The sequence below is a fragment of the Ovis aries genome, chromosome 3 (assembly GCF_016772045.2).
Source record: "Ovis aries strain OAR_USU_Benz2616 breed Rambouillet chromosome 3, ARS-UI_Ramb_v3.0, whole genome shotgun sequence".
In the NCBI taxonomy this organism is placed as follows: Eukaryota; Metazoa; Chordata; class Mammalia; order Artiodactyla; family Bovidae; genus Ovis; species Ovis aries.
Window position 1 is genome coordinate 176,163,107 of NC_056056.1, and position 18,241 is coordinate 176,181,347.

Consider the following 18,241-nt stretch of genomic DNA (forward strand, 5'->3'; position numbering starts at 1 on the left):
TTGAGAGTTCCTTGGACAGCAAGGGGATCAAACCAGTCAATCCTAAAGGAAATCTGTTCTGAATATTCATTGGAAGGACTGATGCTGAAACTCCAGTACTTTGGCACCTGATGTGAAGGACTGACTCATTTCAAAAGACCCTGATACTGGGAAAGATTAAAATCAAAAGGAGAAGAGGGCAGAAGAGGATGAAATAGTTAGATGTATCGTCGACTCATTGGATATGAATATGAGCAAACTTGGGGAGATAGTGAAGGACAGAAAAGCCTGGCCTGTTGCAGCAAAGAGTCAGACACAACTTAGCAACTGAACAACAACAACAACAAGCCAAAAGGTACCTGCAGTGCAGCACACAGCTAGTAAGTGGTAGAGGCAAGACTCAAACCCTAGTCACTGATTCTAGAGCTTAGGTTCCCGTGATCACATTCATTCAGTGAATCATTCAACAGATAAATACTCACTGCTTCCTGTGCACCATGTATGGTTGTAATAATATTTCCTGCATCAAGAAAATATTACTCTAATTGAAAGATTAATTTTGCCAAGTAAAGCATAGTAGAATTTTTCCAAGTAAAGCAAAAAGATTAAAATACACATGTCCTCTTTTCATCTGTATGTTTCTTCTGAACATTTCTAGGTAAAGTTCCCACCCGTTTAACTTCAGGGTCACATGGCTTATTTCAGATTTCTTAACTAGTTTCCTTTAGTTCTCAACTTGTTGCATATTATATGTTTAATGAGATTGTAGATTACTTGAGATAAAGACAGTGAAATTGCTCAGTCGTGTCCAACTCTTTGTGACCCCATGGACTATAGCCCACCAGGCTCCTCCATCCATGGAATTTTCCAGGTAAGAATATTGTAGTGGGGTTTCCATGTCCTTCTCCAGGGGATCTTCCCGACTCAGGAATTGAACCTGGGTCTCCCACATTGCATGCAGACGCTTTACCATCTGAGCCACCAGGGAAGCCTTACTTGAGATAAGGTGTGTCTTATTCATTGTTGAGTTCCAGTCTTAAGCTTGCCTGAAGTTAGGACAGTGATGGACACTCTGGGTTTAGTAGATTCCTATTGGATAAAACAGAATTTACTAGGCATGGTTTGGGGCTGCAAGCAATGAAAAACTGCCCTGAGTGATTTATGCAGTAAAAGGATTTGTTAGAAGGATATAACTTACAGAACCAGCTTCATAATAAAGACAGGAAGGAAGTGAGGTTAGGTCGAAAAGATACAACCAAAATCATGGTGCTACCACCACTGGCAGCACCACTGCTGGACATTCAATCTTCCACTGCTGGACTCTGAATGCTGACATTTGCTGCCAGGACTACTATATCAGGGAGGTTATGCTACAGTAGTAAATAGTCCCAGCTTCTCAGTGGCTTAGGTGACAGTGGTTCATTTTTCACTCCCATTATATGTCTACAGTGGTGGGCCCAAGTCAGTAGAGGCCCAAGCCTCATGCTTCCGTGATCCCAGAATCTGGAAAGGGGAAAAGCTAGCCAATCTAATAGGTCTTACAGCTTCTTTTTTTAATGTAATATAGACTACTTTCTCTCACATCTAACTGACCAAAGCCTAATCTTTTACAGGATAGGAAAGTGCAATTCTACTAAGCACCCAGAATGAGAATTTTTATATTTGTGATCAGCTTTGATGACTCTGCCAGTTCCAATATAAGTTTTTCCATGAATGCTTGCCCACTAGCATTTGATGTGACTCATTTAAAATTAAAAATCCTGAGGGTAACATCCCACTGGCCAAGGGTAAGTTCATGCGTAGTGCTCCATTAAGGAGGTACATGAGGGAGGACACAGGATAGTCAATCAGAAAGTTACAACACGGCAGAATCCTAATCCATCTTTGTTGGTTGGAATCTATATTGCTGATCAACAAAGTCTGCTTCTTCTAGGATGATGCATTCTCAAAGGACACTTCAGATTTAGCTAAATTCTGAGTTCTTCAAGGAAGTAATATTGGCAGTCAACACACACACACATGTATTTTTAAAGAATAATCTTATGCCTTAGGACCACTCAGTTAGTTTTGCATGTTTCCTGACGTGTTCTCCTAAGTTAAAAACTATTACTTGAAAAAGGTTAGGAGGTCGAGTAAGTATGGAACACGCTGGCTTCTTTCAGTCATTCTTTGCGGTAGGCAGCCTCTAAGCTGGTCGATGACCACATCTCCCAACAGTCACACCCTTGTGTAAGCCTTTCCCCTTGAGTGTAGGTAGGATTTATGTACTCACACCTAACAAATGGAAGTGATGGATGAAGTGATGGATGTTAATTCTGATGTTAGGTTATAAAAAGACTGTGGCTTCTATCCTGGTATCTTCCCTTGATCTTTTGCTCCGAGAGAAGCCAGCTGTCATGTTGTGAGCAAAGAACAGAAGCCTCCAGCCAATAGCCAGTGAGGACCTGCAGGCTTCCAACAGCTATAACTAATCTTGAAATTGGGTCCTCCCCAAGTGAGACTCAAAGAAGGCAATGGCATCCCACTCCAGTACTCTTGCCTGGAAAATCCCATGGATGGAGAAGCCTGAGACTAAGCCTCTCGCCAAGAGTCGGGCATGACTGAGCGACTTCACTTTCACTTTTCACTTTCATGCATTGGAGAAGGCAATGGCAACCCACTCCAGTGTTCTTGCCTAGAGAATCCCAGGGACAGGGGAGCCTGGTGGGCTGCCGTCTATGGGGTTGCACAGGGTCGGACACGACTGAAGCGACTTAGCAGCAGCAGCAGCAAATGAGACATGAGGTGACTGCAGCCCACTCAACGCCTTGATTGCAGCCTGGAAGACCCTGAGCTGAGGACCCATTTCAACTGTGCCTGGGTTCCTGACCCACAACTGTGAGATGATAACTCTTGTTTTAAACCACTAAGTTTGGGGGGTAATTCTTTATCAGCAGGAGACCAAGAGTTCAATAAATATCTTAACAGCAGTATGTGACACTCTTGGGACACATAAATGGGCACAACAGACCTGACTTCTGCCCTTATGGAGTTTAAATTAATTTAGATGTGTTTCTATGCTGAGGGAATAGATAGAGCCTTTAATATGCAAATGTGCACCACCAATCTCTAAGAGGTAGAGCATGGGTCTCTAACTTTTAAACTCCTTTTTTTTTTTTTTTTTTTGCTCTGCATTTCATAGAGCTAATGTTTTATGGAACACACATTGGAAAATTTTCTTAATAGCTAAATGAGTAAATGAATTAAAGTTGCAATTTTAAAGGCTTAAGCTCCCCTGCAAAATTTTCAGAGTATGCCACCCTTTGTTCATTACAGACTTAATAGCTATTCTTTTCCTGGACCCCATGTGCACTTTCACTAATTTACTTAGCAAACATTGACTGATTATCCACTGTGTTGTAAGGCACTGCAAGCACCAAATTGTTACTCGGGCAATGGGGCTGCTGTATTTCTCCTGAAGTGTATTTGGAAATTTACTAATTGTTTCATTTTGTGAGTAATGGTTTCAGCCACAATATTTGGACAAAGAGCAAAGGCGAGAAAGAATGGGATTGGCTAACGTCAAAATCAAAGCTTTGCTGAAAACCGTAATGCGTATTGAAGCAAAGCATTGTCCTCAAGAGGAGAGGAGACATAATCGGTATTGAAACCGTTCCTGAAACACTTCATCGGACTGTATTTAAAATGTTTAAAGAACTCTTGGAACAAATAAAGCCCTGAAAAGGTCTTTCAAATTGAAATGAATTCTTGGCATGGTTTCCTCTCGACTGCCACCGCTCTGCACACAATAGCCTGCCTCAGAAAAGCCTGTGGAAGCAGGACTTTTGTCTTAATTGCCTAACGTGTCAAGTGTTTCATATTTTAGGTGAAACACAGGCCGGGCAGTGGTAGGGGAGGAAGGTACCTCATTTATGAAACATTGAAATGGCAATCCCATTTTGTCTTTGGTGCATTGCTTCTTGGGATCGCATGAGACATTTCCAGATTTAATGAAGTAGGAGATGTCCAGGGACCAACCTCTCAGCAAACCATGTCCCATTTCTATCCATGGTAGGCATTTGGGGTATGGTTTATAAATAAGGTGGTGCCAGTGTTGGCGAAGACATGGAGAAATGGGATGGATTGAAGATATGAAATTGAAATGTGAAGGTATAAGATAGGATAATACTTATCCTCTTGAGAGGATGGCAGAGTTACCAATATTAAAAGAGCTGACAATCTTAACTATGAGAAAATTAAAACCTTATGTTAAACTAATAAATAAATAACTACAAAGGGGCAAAAGAGCAAGCCATGGAAAATTACCTGCAGTGTATATGACAGAGAAAGATTTAGTATTTTTACTCTATAAGTAGTTTCTAAAAGTCATTAGGAAAAAGACAAACATCTTAGGATGCCCCATTCCCCCCTCCAAAAAAAGGAAATGACATAAACAGGGAATTCTTGTGAGCAAAAGTATAAAAGAAAAATAAGTGAAGAAAATCAAATTTTAGGGTGATTAAGTAAATGTTAGACTCTATATTGAAAGGTAGTAGCATAAAGTCAATAACGGCACAGTCTCTGGATTCAGGCTGGCTGGGTTGCTGCCTCATTTTTCTCCTCTATAAAATGAAGGTAATAGGGTTATTTAAGTGGGAGGCCTGGTGGCTCAGACGGTAAAGGGCCTGTCTACAATGTGAGACACCTGGGTTCGATCCCTGGATTAGGAAGATTCCCTGGAGAAGGAAGTGGCAACCCACTCCAGTACTCTTGCCTTGAAAATCCCATGGACGGAGGAGTTTGGTGCAGGCTACTATCCATGGGGTCGCAAAGAGTCGGGCACGACTGAGCGACTTAACTTCACTTAAGTGGGAGGCAAGTTCATATCATCCAGTTGGAATAGTGCCTGGTACATCAAGAGTGGTACATAAAGGTTGGTTGCTATTACTTCTCTTATAAAATTGATAAATATAAAAATGATAATAGCCAGTGGTATCAAAGGACTGGAGACAGGCACTCTTGTACACTGCTAGGGGGTATAAATTTGGCACAATCTTCTTAGAGGGCAATTTAGCCTCATGCATTAAGGAATTAGAATGCTACATTGCCTTGGGCCAAAGTCCATGGTAGGAATTTTCCCCAAGGAAATAAGTCAAATCTATAAATAAAACAACTGGAAAGACTTTTTTCAGAGCTCTGTATAATTGTGCAATACTGAAAAGAACCTAAACATCCAACAATACGTTCATTGAACACATTATCGGACATCCATTTAGTAGAATTCTATGTAGTCATCAAATGACATAAAGAACCACTAAAAGGGCATTTGGGAACAATTGAAACATGACTTAGATAATGTTATTGTGTCGGTGCTGTTTCTTGAGTGTGATAAAGTTCCCACAGTGCTTTGTGGGAAAATGTAGAATACATGCCAAAGTGAACTGATGTTTACAGCTTACTGTCAAATGGTTCCAGAAAAAAGAACATACCACCACACACACACACACACACACACACACACACAGAGATCATATATATTTATAAATATCTCACAGAGAGAGAAAGCAATGGTGAATCTGGGTGAAGGGTAGATAGAGTGGTTGTTTTTATCGATCAACCTTTCTGTCTGTATGAAATTTTTCAAAATGAAAAGCTGGAAAAATGTAAGAAAATATATAAGGACAGGAAAATGATATATTTTAAGGAAAAAAAGTAGTTTACAAATCAGTATATACAATATGATCTCAATTTTTTTTTGTTAAACGATTAGGATTAGTTGGTATTTATGAGTTTGGGTAAACTCTGGGAGTTGGTGATGGACAGGGAGGCCTGGCGAGCTGAGGCTTATGGGGTCACAAAGAGTCGGACACGACTGAACTGAACTGAACTGACTGACTGGAGCCTCCTCACATGTCAGGCTGTGTTAAGTGTGCATTGCCTCACGTTGCTAAAAATGCTATGAAATTCTGAGGTATTATGATTTTGCTTACATTAAAAAAAATAGAAATTCAGAGATGAAAAGGGGCTTCTAATGTGGCCTAATGGGTAAAGAATCTTCCTGCAAAGCAGGAGACTCAGGTTCCACCCCTGAGTCAGGAAGATCCCCTGGAGGAGTGGCTACCCACTCCAATATCCTTGCCTATAGAATGCCATGGACAGAGGGGCCTGGCAGGCTATATAGTCCACAGGGTCACAAAGAGTCGGACATGACTGAAGCCACTGAGGACACGCGCGGGTGCACGCACACGTGCACACACACACACACACACACACACACACAGATGAAAAACTTACTAAAAGCCGGTCACTTGTATTCAAACATGGGTCTTTATGACCACAAGTCCACACTTCTTTTTTACTGAATGAAAGATTCTTTACCATTTTCAAAAGATCCGTCCACATGATTTCATATAACCCCATAATAACCCTTTTATTTTCCCTACCCCTATCTTGGCCCTCCCCGGTTCCCTCTGCCCACTGGTAATCGCTAGTTCGTTCTCTGTATCTGTGCGTCTACTTCTTTTTTGTTTTATTCACTGGAGTATTTTTTAGATTCCACATACCCTGCAGTATATGTCTTTGTCTAGCTTCTTTCACTCAAATCTACACTCTCAACTACTGTTGCAGAGAGAAAAGAACAAGAGGCTGCTATAGCTGCTGACAGTGATGTTAAGATTAGCTAATAATTATTGATAAGGGCTGTAATGGAGTTACATAGTCAATGCTTTAAAGAAGCAAAACCAAAGAAAGAGGCTTGTTTTATAGGGCAGGAAGATAGGAAGAATGTTCTTACTAAGGTGGTGCCATTTGAGAAGGCTTTGAAGGATCCATAGGAGTACAGTAGGGGCTGTTGGCACAGTCACTACAGAGGGAAGAACGTGAGTAAAGACAGTGTATTTAAGAAACCGTAACTCCCAAATCATCACACCCTCTTCCTCTCCCACAGAGTCCAAAAGACTGTTCTATACATCTGTGTCTCTTAAAAAAAAAAAAAAAGAAAAGAAACCATAACTCATTTTCTGGGAATGAGGGGGGAGGTAATCAAGCAAGATGGCAGCTAATATGACTGGACAGAGAACAGCACTCCTTTCTGATGCTGATGGGAGCTGCTTCTGAAAAATGACCCAGGCAACAGAGTTTTCTGCATGAGAAAATGAGACTGTCACTGGGCAGACCAAGTGAGGGACTTTGGGGAACAGTTTCAACAGGAGTTGATGAATAATTTTACCAGAGTAAGAATAGTGGGAAGGAAGAAGGGACAGAATCAAAGCTTCCTCCTCTGAAAGTCTGCAGTATTACTTAGGGACATGCCATAGTAAATATACATCTTGAAATATCACTGTACCTTCCTGAGCTGGTCCTTGGCTTGTTTGTGCTTATACCCATCTATTTTGTATCACGAGAACTACCTTTCCCAAATTCCCTTACCTTCCAGCTTCTTAATGGGTTTGGCCAATGGGAGGCACTGGCAGAAGATGGAGGCAGGAGGAGGGGCGAGTCCAGGGTTTTTCTGCCCCTCTCTGCCTGCTACAGGTGGTGTTCCTGGCAGCAGCTGTGTCTCATTCATGAGCCCAGATCCTGCTGGGCTGCCCCTCCCAACATGGAGCTACCTCTCCTGCTCAGCCTCCGCTGTGACTCTAGATCTTGTCACATGGCTTGGCTTCAGGGCTCTGACATCATCATCTTTTCTCTGTCCCTCCGTCCTGGACATAGCACAGGCTTCTTGCTGCTGCTACTTCCTCTCTCGTCTCCTTTCTGTCCCATTCAGTGCCTTAGCTCTCCCATTCCCTCTGGAACGTGCATTAGATTCCTTCGGATTGAAACCCCTACAGTATTTTTGTTTCCTGGCTAGACTCCCCACTTAGAGCAGAATTTCCTAATGGACAGGCACTGTATCTGTCCATTTTTAGGATTCCACAAGGAGGAAGATAGAATTACTCAAGAAATACTTGATTGATTCCGGGCCTTGGATCCCACTAGTAATCCTCATTGGCTCATTGATGTGGAATCTAAAAAGAGAAGACATAGAAGAAAGGGGAATGAATTTTAATTCCTTCTTCCACATGCTTAGCTTGAATTATAGTATAATTTCCACCCATTCGTTCATTCAATCAACAAGCATTGTATTGAGTGCCTAGCAAGTGCTGGGGATATTGCAGTGATCCTTTCCTTGGGGAGTTTACATTTTAGTAGAAGACTTTAATGATGCTGGAAAAGACCCTGATGCTGTGAAAGATTGAGGGCAGGAAGAGAATGGGGGTGATAGAAGGTGAGATGGCTGGATAGCATCACCAACTCAATGGTCATGAGTTTGAGCAAACTCCAGGAGATGGTGAAGGACAGGGGAGCCTGGTGTGCTGTAGTCCATGGGGTTGCAGAGAGTTGGATAAGACTTAAGAACTGAACAACAACAATTAATGCACCAAAAAGCCACTGAGGAGAAGGGCTTTTTCACTTCATTTTTTTCACAGAGTCACTGCCTAGTGATATTCTATCAGATAATCTGGTGAGGAGATGGAGACTTACAGGTGGAAAATAACAATAATGGTAGTATCATTTGAGGGGCAGATTCTGTGCTAAGACACCTATCCAACCAATCCAACAAGCATTTCTTGGGTACACTGTGTGCTAGGTGATATGGTTTACAGAGTCAGCAAGACAAATAGGTCCACACACTCTTGGATCATATTGTCTAGCTGGGATGAAAGACATTAAGCAAATGAAAATTAGGGTACACGCTCTGACAGAGATGTATATGTTGTATAAGAGCTGATAATGGGGGACCTTAACCTAGCCTAGGGGTACTGGTGGTCCCTTAAGTCTTCCCCAAGGAAGTTTTGGCTAAGCCTTGAGAGTCCAGGGGGTTGGGTGGTAGAAAGTGTTCTGGAGAAGTTTTCATCTGTCATCTCATTTAACCCTCACATCAGAGGGTCCAGAAACTCAAGCAACTGTTTTCTGTTCTCTTACTGCTCTCTCAGGGCTTGTCACCAACATCCTCAGATTTTAACTGACCAGTTCAGTTCAGTTCAGTCGCTAAGGTGTGTCTGACTCTTTGCAACCTCATGAATCGCAGCACGCCAGACCTCCCTGTCCATCACCAACTCTCGGAGTTCACTCAGACTCACATCCATCGAGTCAGTGATGCCATCCAGCCATCTCATCCTCGGTCGTCCCCTTCTTCTCCTGCCCCCAATCCCTCCTAGCATCAGAGTCTTTTCCAATGCGTCAACTCTTCGCATGAGGTGGCCAAAGTATTGGAGTTTCAGCTTTAGCCTCATTCTTTCCAAAGAAATCCCAGGGCTGATCTCTTTTAGAATGGACTGGTTGGATCTCCTTGCAGTCCAAGGGACTCTCAGGAGTCTTCTCCAACACCACAGTTCAAAAGCATCAATTCTTCGGTGCTCAGCCTTCTTCACAGTCCAACTCACATCCATACATGACCACTGGAAAAACCATAGCCTTGACTAGCTAACTGAACAGACTGCTTGCAAATAATGAACTTGGAGAGAACAGCTCCTCCAGAATCTATCAGTTAAATAAACTGTCCTCCTATGGAATAACACTCCTAGAGAAGCAGAAGCTACATTCATGGTAGCCATTATGATTGCTCACAAATATTCCAGTTCCCTTTCTGGGTTCATGTGAGATTATGCTTTGAAGTTCTTTTAAGTTAGATACAGTTGTATGGATGGCATTAGCCAGTGAAGTATGAGTGTGTAACTTCCAGGTGAAAACTTTAAAAGTCAGAGTGTTGTTCTTATGTTCTCAATCCTTTTCCTGCCTCATAAATTTTGAAAGCATGTGCAGTGATGGTGCTTCCCAGAGCCTGGGCCCCTAAGTGAACACTATAAGTAGTGTAGTTAACCTGTCAACCCACACTGCACATTGGACCTAAGCAAGAAAGAAAGCTTTGCTGCTTTAGGCTGTTGAAATTTGGTTATTGTTTGTTATTGAAGCATTACCTAGCATACCCTGACTGATACAGGATTGTTTATGTATTTTCTTTTCCTGTTCTCAGTGATGAGTGACCAGTTGCTCTAAACTAGATAAGCCAAGCACATTACATACCTGAAAATTTGACATAAGCATTATCTCCCAGTTTTGCAGCTGGAAGTCAAGAACAATCACAGATAGGGCTGCAACTGGGCTTTGTTCACAGGACAGACTAACTCTGATATGCAAACTTTACCCCGCTTACACAACAATGTCACCTGACTCCTAAGGAAGAACAGAGAGAGGTTTATGGGGCTGGGAAAAGGGAAGACCTTTGGCTTGGGAATGCCATTTACAGCTCTTTATAAAATCTCTGGGCTCTGATGAGGATAGGGCAAGTTGTTTCTGAATGATTGTGGCCCTTCTTTCCTTTTCATAGTTAATCTTATAGATCTACTAATATTTTTATTTCAGGGAGGCAAGGCATATTGGCCAACCATGGTCTTAAACTATTTCAGAATTAAGTCCAAACTCCTCAAAATGCCCTCTGGGCCTTTATACTGGTGGGTGCCTCCGTCTTCCACCTCATCTTACAAATTCTTTCCTCTACTTCTCAGCTAGGCAGCGATGACCTTCTGCCAGTTCCTCCAAACAACTCAGTTCTGCTTTGACCCCTTACCCTTGTATGTGCTGTTTCTGCTTTGAGGGGATATTTTCCCTACTTCGTAAGTTCCTACTCATCCTTGAAGTCTGACCATCCAAGTCTTTTCCAGAAAGCCATCTCTGACCACCCACCTTGGGTTAGGGCCCCCTTCCTCAGTTCTCCCCTGGCACACACAGTCCTGTGGTACTGATTCAGAAAGTGGACTTTGGAGTTGTAATGTCTGGGTTAAAATTCTGTATCCATATTTTACAGCCCTTCAACTTTGGGCAAATTGCTCAGCTTCTTTGCACCTCAGTTTTCTCATCAATAAAGTGGGGATGCTGATGGGGTAGGTACATGTAAAATGCTTAAAACGGTTGTCTGGCACAAAGTACATTCTCAGAAAGTGTTAGGGTTTGTAATGATTATCATATTCATGTACAATTCTGACAACTACAGGTGGAATCTTGAGATCAGTGATCCCCAGATATAGTATATCAATTGAATATATATAATGTGTATCCACATGCATGCAGCTCTACCCATTTGTCAAAGGCTGCATGACCCTAAGACATGAAGAATCACTGCTGATAGGGCCATGATTGCACTGAGATCTGCTCTCAGAGCTGCCACATATTAACAGGTGCATCTACAGCTCTTGCTGAAAAGTCACTTCTTTAAAGTTCCTTGTATTGTGTGACCTATTCCCACTCGACAAATGAGCAAGCCATTATGTTGACTGTGATTCTTTCTTTCAGGAGAAAATTCAGAAGAAGTAGGCATATATGTCCCTTTCTGATGTAGAGCTTCCCGTGTGGCTCAGCTGCAAGGAATCCACCTGCAATGTGGGAGACCTGGGTTTGATCCCTGGGTTGAGAAGATCCTCTGGAGAAGGGAAAGGCTACCCACTCCAGTGTTCTGGCCTGGAGAATTCCATGGACTTAGTCTATGCGGTCACAAAGAGTCAGACACAACTGAGTGACTTTCACTTCACACTGATGTGGAGCAGATTGAAACTGGAGTGGACTCATCAACATGGAGAATCCCAGGGATGGGGGAGCCTGGCGGGCTGCCGTCTCCGGGGTCGCACAGAGTCAGACACGACTGGAGCGACTTAGCAGCAGCAGCAGCAGCATCAATAGCCTTCTACCTAATGATAGAGTCTTCCACTCACAAAGACACACACAGCAAAGGGATCATTGCTGAGCTTTATACACATTGACTATGTACCCAGGAAATAGCTGATGTTTGCCAGGGACTCACTCAGAAATAGTGCAGTGAAACATACACAATCTGTTAGTTCATGTGTGTAATTCTTGAACTTCCCCTATCTGGAAATTCACTGCACTTGCAGCTCTTATTAGTGTCTCTGTTTCAACTAGAAGCTCAACAAGGGCAGTACCCAGAAGGAAAGCTGAGTCCCTATTGCCCCCAGTGACAAGCACTGTGCCTAACCGATTACAGTGTGGGCCAGACAGTGGTCTAATGAACTCATTTAGTCCTCACAGTCAACCTACCGAGGTATTGTTATTATCCCCAATTAAAGACAAAGAACAGAGACCTGGTGAGGCACAGAGAGGCTAAGGAACTTGTTCAAGATTACATGGGTAGAAAGCAATGAAGCCAGGCTTCCAAACCAAGTGGCCTTGTTTGTTCCTACCCAGGAGATGCGTAGAAAGCATGTGATAAAGCTCTCAACACGTGCGACCCCAGCTGAATGAGGCTGGTTCACATTATGGTTGTTGGGTTGGTTGCTATGCTTGCTGCTTGGTTTCCAGAATGCTGAAGAATGAAAGATTATACTAATACTTTGATTGACAGGTAGGCTTCAGAATAATGGGCAGAAAATTATTTAATTTTCTTTGGAAAATAGCTTTCTGGCTTTGGTAAAATGATACCTGTTTATTGTAGAAACTTCAGAAGTAAAAACAGAAACTTTTTAAAACATCACAAAACAAAAGAAGGAAACACCAGGAATGGAACTAGAATCAATAAAACTCCTTTAAAAAAAATCTTCAGAAATCCAATAAACTAGTTATAGCTATTATTTCCATCCTTTCAGGCAAGTTTACATATTTATATACATATTTAGCTCTTTATAAAATATTTTATATAAATGGGATCATATTAAATATGCAATTCTAAAACCTAGTTTCAAAAATTTCTTCATTCTCCAATATACTATGGAAATAAAGATCATCATTATTCTTTGAGACCTCTAAATATTTCTTTATCTGAATTAATATAACTATTTCATCAGGCCCTATTGAAAGACATTTAGGTTGTTTCCCAAAGTCCTCTGTTAAAACAGCATTACAAAGAACATCGTGTATATTTTTGAAAAATTCACAAGAATCACCTTAGATAATATCAGAAGATATGATTTCTGAGAAACCACAGGGAGTACACAGTGGCTTTTGATACATCTCGACAAACTGTCCTCCCAAAATATTGCCCCAGTTTAGGTCCCATCATGACACCCATTCATCATGACTGACTTTATAATTCTTTGCTAGATTGACAGGCAAAATAACCCCAGTAATTTAATTTCTGAGTTTTTGAAGATATTTATTTATTCGCCTGTGCTGGGAGGGTCTTAGTTGCAGCATGTGGGATCTTTTTTAGCTGCAGCGTATCAATCGTTAAGAGCGGTGTGAGGAATCTAGTTCCTTGAACCAGGGAATCAACATGCACCCCCTATATTGGCAGCATGGACTCTTAGCCACTGGACCACCAGGGAAGTCCCTAAAAAATCTTTAATGTATGTTTATTGTTGATCTGCATTTCTCCAAGGATAACATAGATATCAATAACACTTCTAGCTTTGATGAAGAGTTATTTATGTACAAAGAGGTTCATCCCTGCATTACTTACCCCAGTTAGAAAACAGAAAACCAAATGGGGGAATCAACCCACCAGCTAAGGTATAAACATAGGTTGGAATATTTTGTAGTCACACAAAAAAGAATCTTTTGGATGAATATTTACTAGCATGGGGAAATGATTATAATATCAAGCTGGTGGAAATTTCTTAAGGAAAAAATCAAAATGCAAAATTACTTATAGAACAATTCCAACTCTGTCAAAATATATCTGTTAAAAGCAAAAGATGAGGAAAAAATAGAAAGATATGAAGGAAACACAAGTCATTAGTGTTGATTTCTGTGAGATGGAATTTGGGAAGATTTGAACTTTCTTTAGACATTTTTTTTGCAGATGCTGAATTTTCTGATAGTATGGGACTAATACTGGACATTTGGTTGCTATGCTTATTTTTCTCAGTGCTTGGGGTGGTGTGCCCTCAGTACTTAACATTATCATTAATGATCTATTCCAGTAAACTAAATAGACGTATGCTTTGGTTTATACATAATAACAAGGAACATGCTCATTAGTACTGAATCATGTTGGGGGCAAATCCCAGCTTTCAAGGAGTGTCTTCTGGAAGGTGAGAGGAGGCATATGCGTATCTACAGTGTAACAGGCAGCAGTAGTTTCACTAAGATATGGCTAAGCCTCCTAGACAAGGTGACATTTCAGCCCAGCCTTGAAGCATCATTTGGATTTTATATGTAACATTTGTCATTTTTTTTTACTCTATAAGTAATGTGTTTATTGCAGAACAGTAGGGAAATGAAGAAGGTAATAACATTGAACATAGGGTAATTATCATGTGTGGAACACTGTGCTAAATGCTATGTATGGAGAAATCTCATTTAAGCCCCAGTAGCCCCAAAAGATGGGTGTGATTATTTGTGCATTCCACAGGCAAGGCAAGACAGAATAAAATAAATTGATGAGTGGATTCAGGGTACCTGATTGGAAAATTGGCACAGGCATTAATGGAACCCAAGTTGACCTGGTGCCATAGGGAAAAAAAAAAATGTGAAGCCTATTGTTTCCATCTCTTTTCTTCCCTGTACATGAGCTCTTCTTGGGTTCTTGCTGCCTACATTCTGAGTGGTCATCACTCAAGCAGTATCTGCTGCTGCTGCTGCTGCTAAGTCGCTTCAGTCATGTCTGACTCTGTGTGACCCCAGAGACAGCAGCCCACCAGGCTCCCCCGTCCCTGGGATTCTCCAGGCAAGAACACTGGAGTAGGTTGCCATTTCCTTCTCCAATGCAGGAAAGTGAAAAGTGAAAGTGAAGTCACTCAGTCGTGTCCAACCCTCAGTGACCCCATGGACTGCAGCCTTCCAGGCTCCTCTGTCCATGGGATCTCCCAGGCAAGAGTACTGGAGTGGGGTGCCATTGCCTTCTCCAAGCAGTATCTGCACATAGGTGGAAATTAAAGGCATACAAGTGATGAGACCACCAGGGAAACATGCAGAGGAGAAGAGAAAGGGCTCTGAGAATCAATCCCAAACATCAGTGATGGAGGCATCTTCCTAAGTCAGGGCTGGGTAGACAGGAGGCAGCATCAGGAAAAACTTTGCTGTGGTGGTACTCTTGGAGCTGAATTTTAGAGGATGAGGCTTGCCAGATGCAGAAGAGGAAGACAAGTGTCCTTGAGCAGAGTGAGCAAAGGAAAGAACCTCTGCAAAGACGTATCAGATGCAAGGGACAACATGTTAACTTGGAAAATCAGCAAGTGATTTCAGTATGGTTAGAATAAAGGTGTGTGTGTATGTGTATGTGTGTCTTTGTGTCTGTATGTTCATGTGTGTGCAGATATCTGTGTGGGTGTGTGAGTGCATCATGTGTCTATGTGACTGAATACGTTTTCAGAAGGCTAGGGTGATGACAGAGAGCCTAGAGGACAAAGCAATTTTCAGATCATTGAAGACTGTGTATCCTTGTAGTCAATGGTATGTGAAAAAATACATATAGGGAAAGCTCTATTATGAGGAATTGGTTCATGTAATTGTGCAGAATGAGAAGTCTCATGATTTAACGTTTGCAAGCTTGGAGGCCCAAGAAAGCTGCTGGTATAATTCAGTCCAAGTCCAAAGACCTGAGAACCAGGGGAGCAGGTGATGTAAATCCCAGCCTAAGGGCTGAAGGAGATGAGATGTCCCAGCTCAGTGAGGTGGAGGTTGGGGAGTAATGAATTCTTCCTTTTTCTACCTTTTGTTTTACTCAGTCCCTTTGCAGACTGGATGATCTTCAGCCACAATGGTTGAAGGGCAGGGAAGTCTAGCGTGCTGCAGTCCATGGGATCACAAAGAGATGGACACGACTGAGTGACTGAACAACCACCACCCCAGTGGGGAGAGCAGTTTCCTAAGTCCATCAGTTCAAATGCTAATCCCACCTGGAAACATTCTCAAAGAAACACCCAGAACAATGTTTAATCTAGGCACCTGTGGCTCACTCAAGCTGACACATAAAGTTACTGTCACAATCTCTTTTAAAAGGTTTGGAATATTATGGAAATAGTCTGGGAACAGAATGAGATCCCTGAAGGCCAGCTAACCAAGAAAAACTTTATTTATCTGCAAGGCAAATGAGAGCCTTTGAATTTACTACAAGATAGGAATGAGAAGATGAGAACTGGGATTTTGGAAGATTCTTGGACTTGATGGTTTGGTGAAGAAGAGGCAGGAGAGAGGAGACCAGTTGGTAGAATATCGTAATAGTCAACAGAAAGAGGTGATGGGCATAGACATTAGGATGGTAGCTACAAGGTATTAGGGTGAAGTGTCGTTTATTAGGGTGAAGGGATGAGTAATGGTGGATTTGGACTGACAGAGATGAGAGACATCAGACAATCAACTGGGTTATCTGGGGAAATCCATAATTGAACCAGCAGTTCAAAAGCATATCCTTTCTTCACCAGTGTACAACAAATATTTACTGATTGCCTCCTCTGTGTCAAGCCTGTGCATGGGGAATCTGTAGTTCAGTGTGGAATCTAACCAGTAACCAGACTGCGGCAACCTAGTATTACAAGGGCCCAGAAATCAACAGCCTCAGAAGTGGCAGAGGTGTTGAAACACCCAAGACAGTACTGAGTGTTAAAAAGACACCAGGCCCCAAATGGAATCCCAGATGGCACTAGTGGTAAAAACAAACAAACAAACAACAACAACAAAAAAACCCACCTTCCAATGCATGTAGACATAAGAGACACAGGTTCAGTTCCTGGGTTGGGAAGATCCCCTGGAGGAGGGCACAGCAACCCACTCCAGTATTCTTGCCTAGAGTATCCCATGGACAGAGGGCCTGGTGGGCTACCGTCCATAGGGTGGCGAAGAGTCAGACACAACTGAAGCGACTTAGCACATGCTAAGCTCCACCTGGCTCTTCCAGAAATGGAATCTTAAAGTAGTCAATCAGGAATCACTTGAGCAGCAATAGTTAGGTAATCTACCTTCTAGACCCCCTGCCATCCCCGAGAGGAAAGCAGTCTAGCAATAACCAACCATCTCTTTCGCCTGGTGTAACTTCCTCGTTCCCTCTCCATTCTGTCTATGTAAGTCTTTCATTTCATATAGCTCCTCCAAGCTCCTTTCCATCTGCTACATGCGAAACTGCCAGATTTGCAAACGGTTGAATAAAGCCAATAAGAGCTTTAAATTTTACTTAGTTGAATTTTGTTTTGTAACATGAAGGATCTGGGCTACCTTCCCTAGAAGGGCATTTTTAAGCTAGAAACTCAGAGGAAGCCAGAGCAGGAGAGTCCCCTACCCCCTGGCAGAGACAGTGGGACTGGTGATCCCCAGGTGAATAAGATTTGGTTTCTGCCCTGGTGGATGGGGACAATTAACAGGACAATGCTATTGGACATAAATGCAATTAAGACATGCATATAGATCATTCTTTAGTCAAAAAAGAAAAACTCTTGAGCTGTCTGGAACTATACCCACCAGAATGTCAAAGTGAGACTTCACAGGTGGCTCAGTGGTAAAGAATTTGCCTGCCAAGCAGGAGATGCAGGTTCTGTCCTTGGGTTAGGAAGATCCTCTGGAGAAGGGAATGGCAACCCACTCCAGTATTCTTGCCTGGAAAATCCGGTGAACAGAGGAGCCTGGCGGGCTACAGTCATGGGGTCGCAAAGAGTCCGACAGGGCTTAGCGAGTAAACCACAGCAAGCCCTCCCTCCAGTCCACCCCCCCAGGCACTTGAAGGATCGACTCAGGGTCCTCCTGGCTACTAAAGGAATGTAGTTCACGAGCCCTGGTGGCTGTCGGCTAGTGTCCAGAGACAGCTTTCCAGCCCTGTCCGTTCCTTATCCCTCTGCTTGTCTGGTTTCTTATCTCCACTCTGGCAAACTGGGTCTGAAAGAGGGCAGCATTAATTGTTTTGGGGACCCGAAGGTCGGGGGAGTCAGGAGAGGAAGAAAAAACATACTTTGTGTACTAGAGAAAGAAAAAGGAAAGTGAAATCTGAAACGCTAGGGCAGAAAGCGACCCCAAGCAGACACATTGTGAACCGCTGGGGGGAGCACAACTCGGTGGGTGGGTGGGTCACCTGTCCAACCTACCCAACCTACCCTTCTCCAGGTCTGGTATCAAAGCCGAAGCCTGAAGGGCAGGGACAGCAGGGATAATCATCCTGCTTTTCTAATAATCATCAGCGATTCTAAGCTCCCACTGCCCCCAACACACACCCACCTCTAGTTCTCAGGCCGCAGCTCACCACTTCCTGCAGCCTCGGTCCCAGGTCGGGGGCGTGTTTGAGGGGCGGGGCTGCGTGGAGCTGAGGAAAATATTTATTTATTTATTTAAAGATAATTAGCATCCTCCAATCCCATTGGCTCTCCGC

At 42.7% G+C, this 18,241-nt stretch overlaps 1 long non-coding RNA gene across 1 annotated transcript; it reads right to left on the reverse strand.

Moving 5' to 3' along the window:
* Window positions 1-3,168: 3,168 nt before the first annotated feature.
* On the reverse strand, window positions 3,169-18,154 carry LOC121819147 (uncharacterized). The gene is made up of 2 exons (XR_006059381.2): window positions 18,091-18,154; window positions 3,169-7,967 (listed from the first exon to the last, which is right to left on the reverse strand). It is a non-coding gene; the product is annotated as an uncharacterized LOC121819147 (long non-coding RNA).
* Window positions 18,155-18,241: the final 87 nt, after the last annotated feature.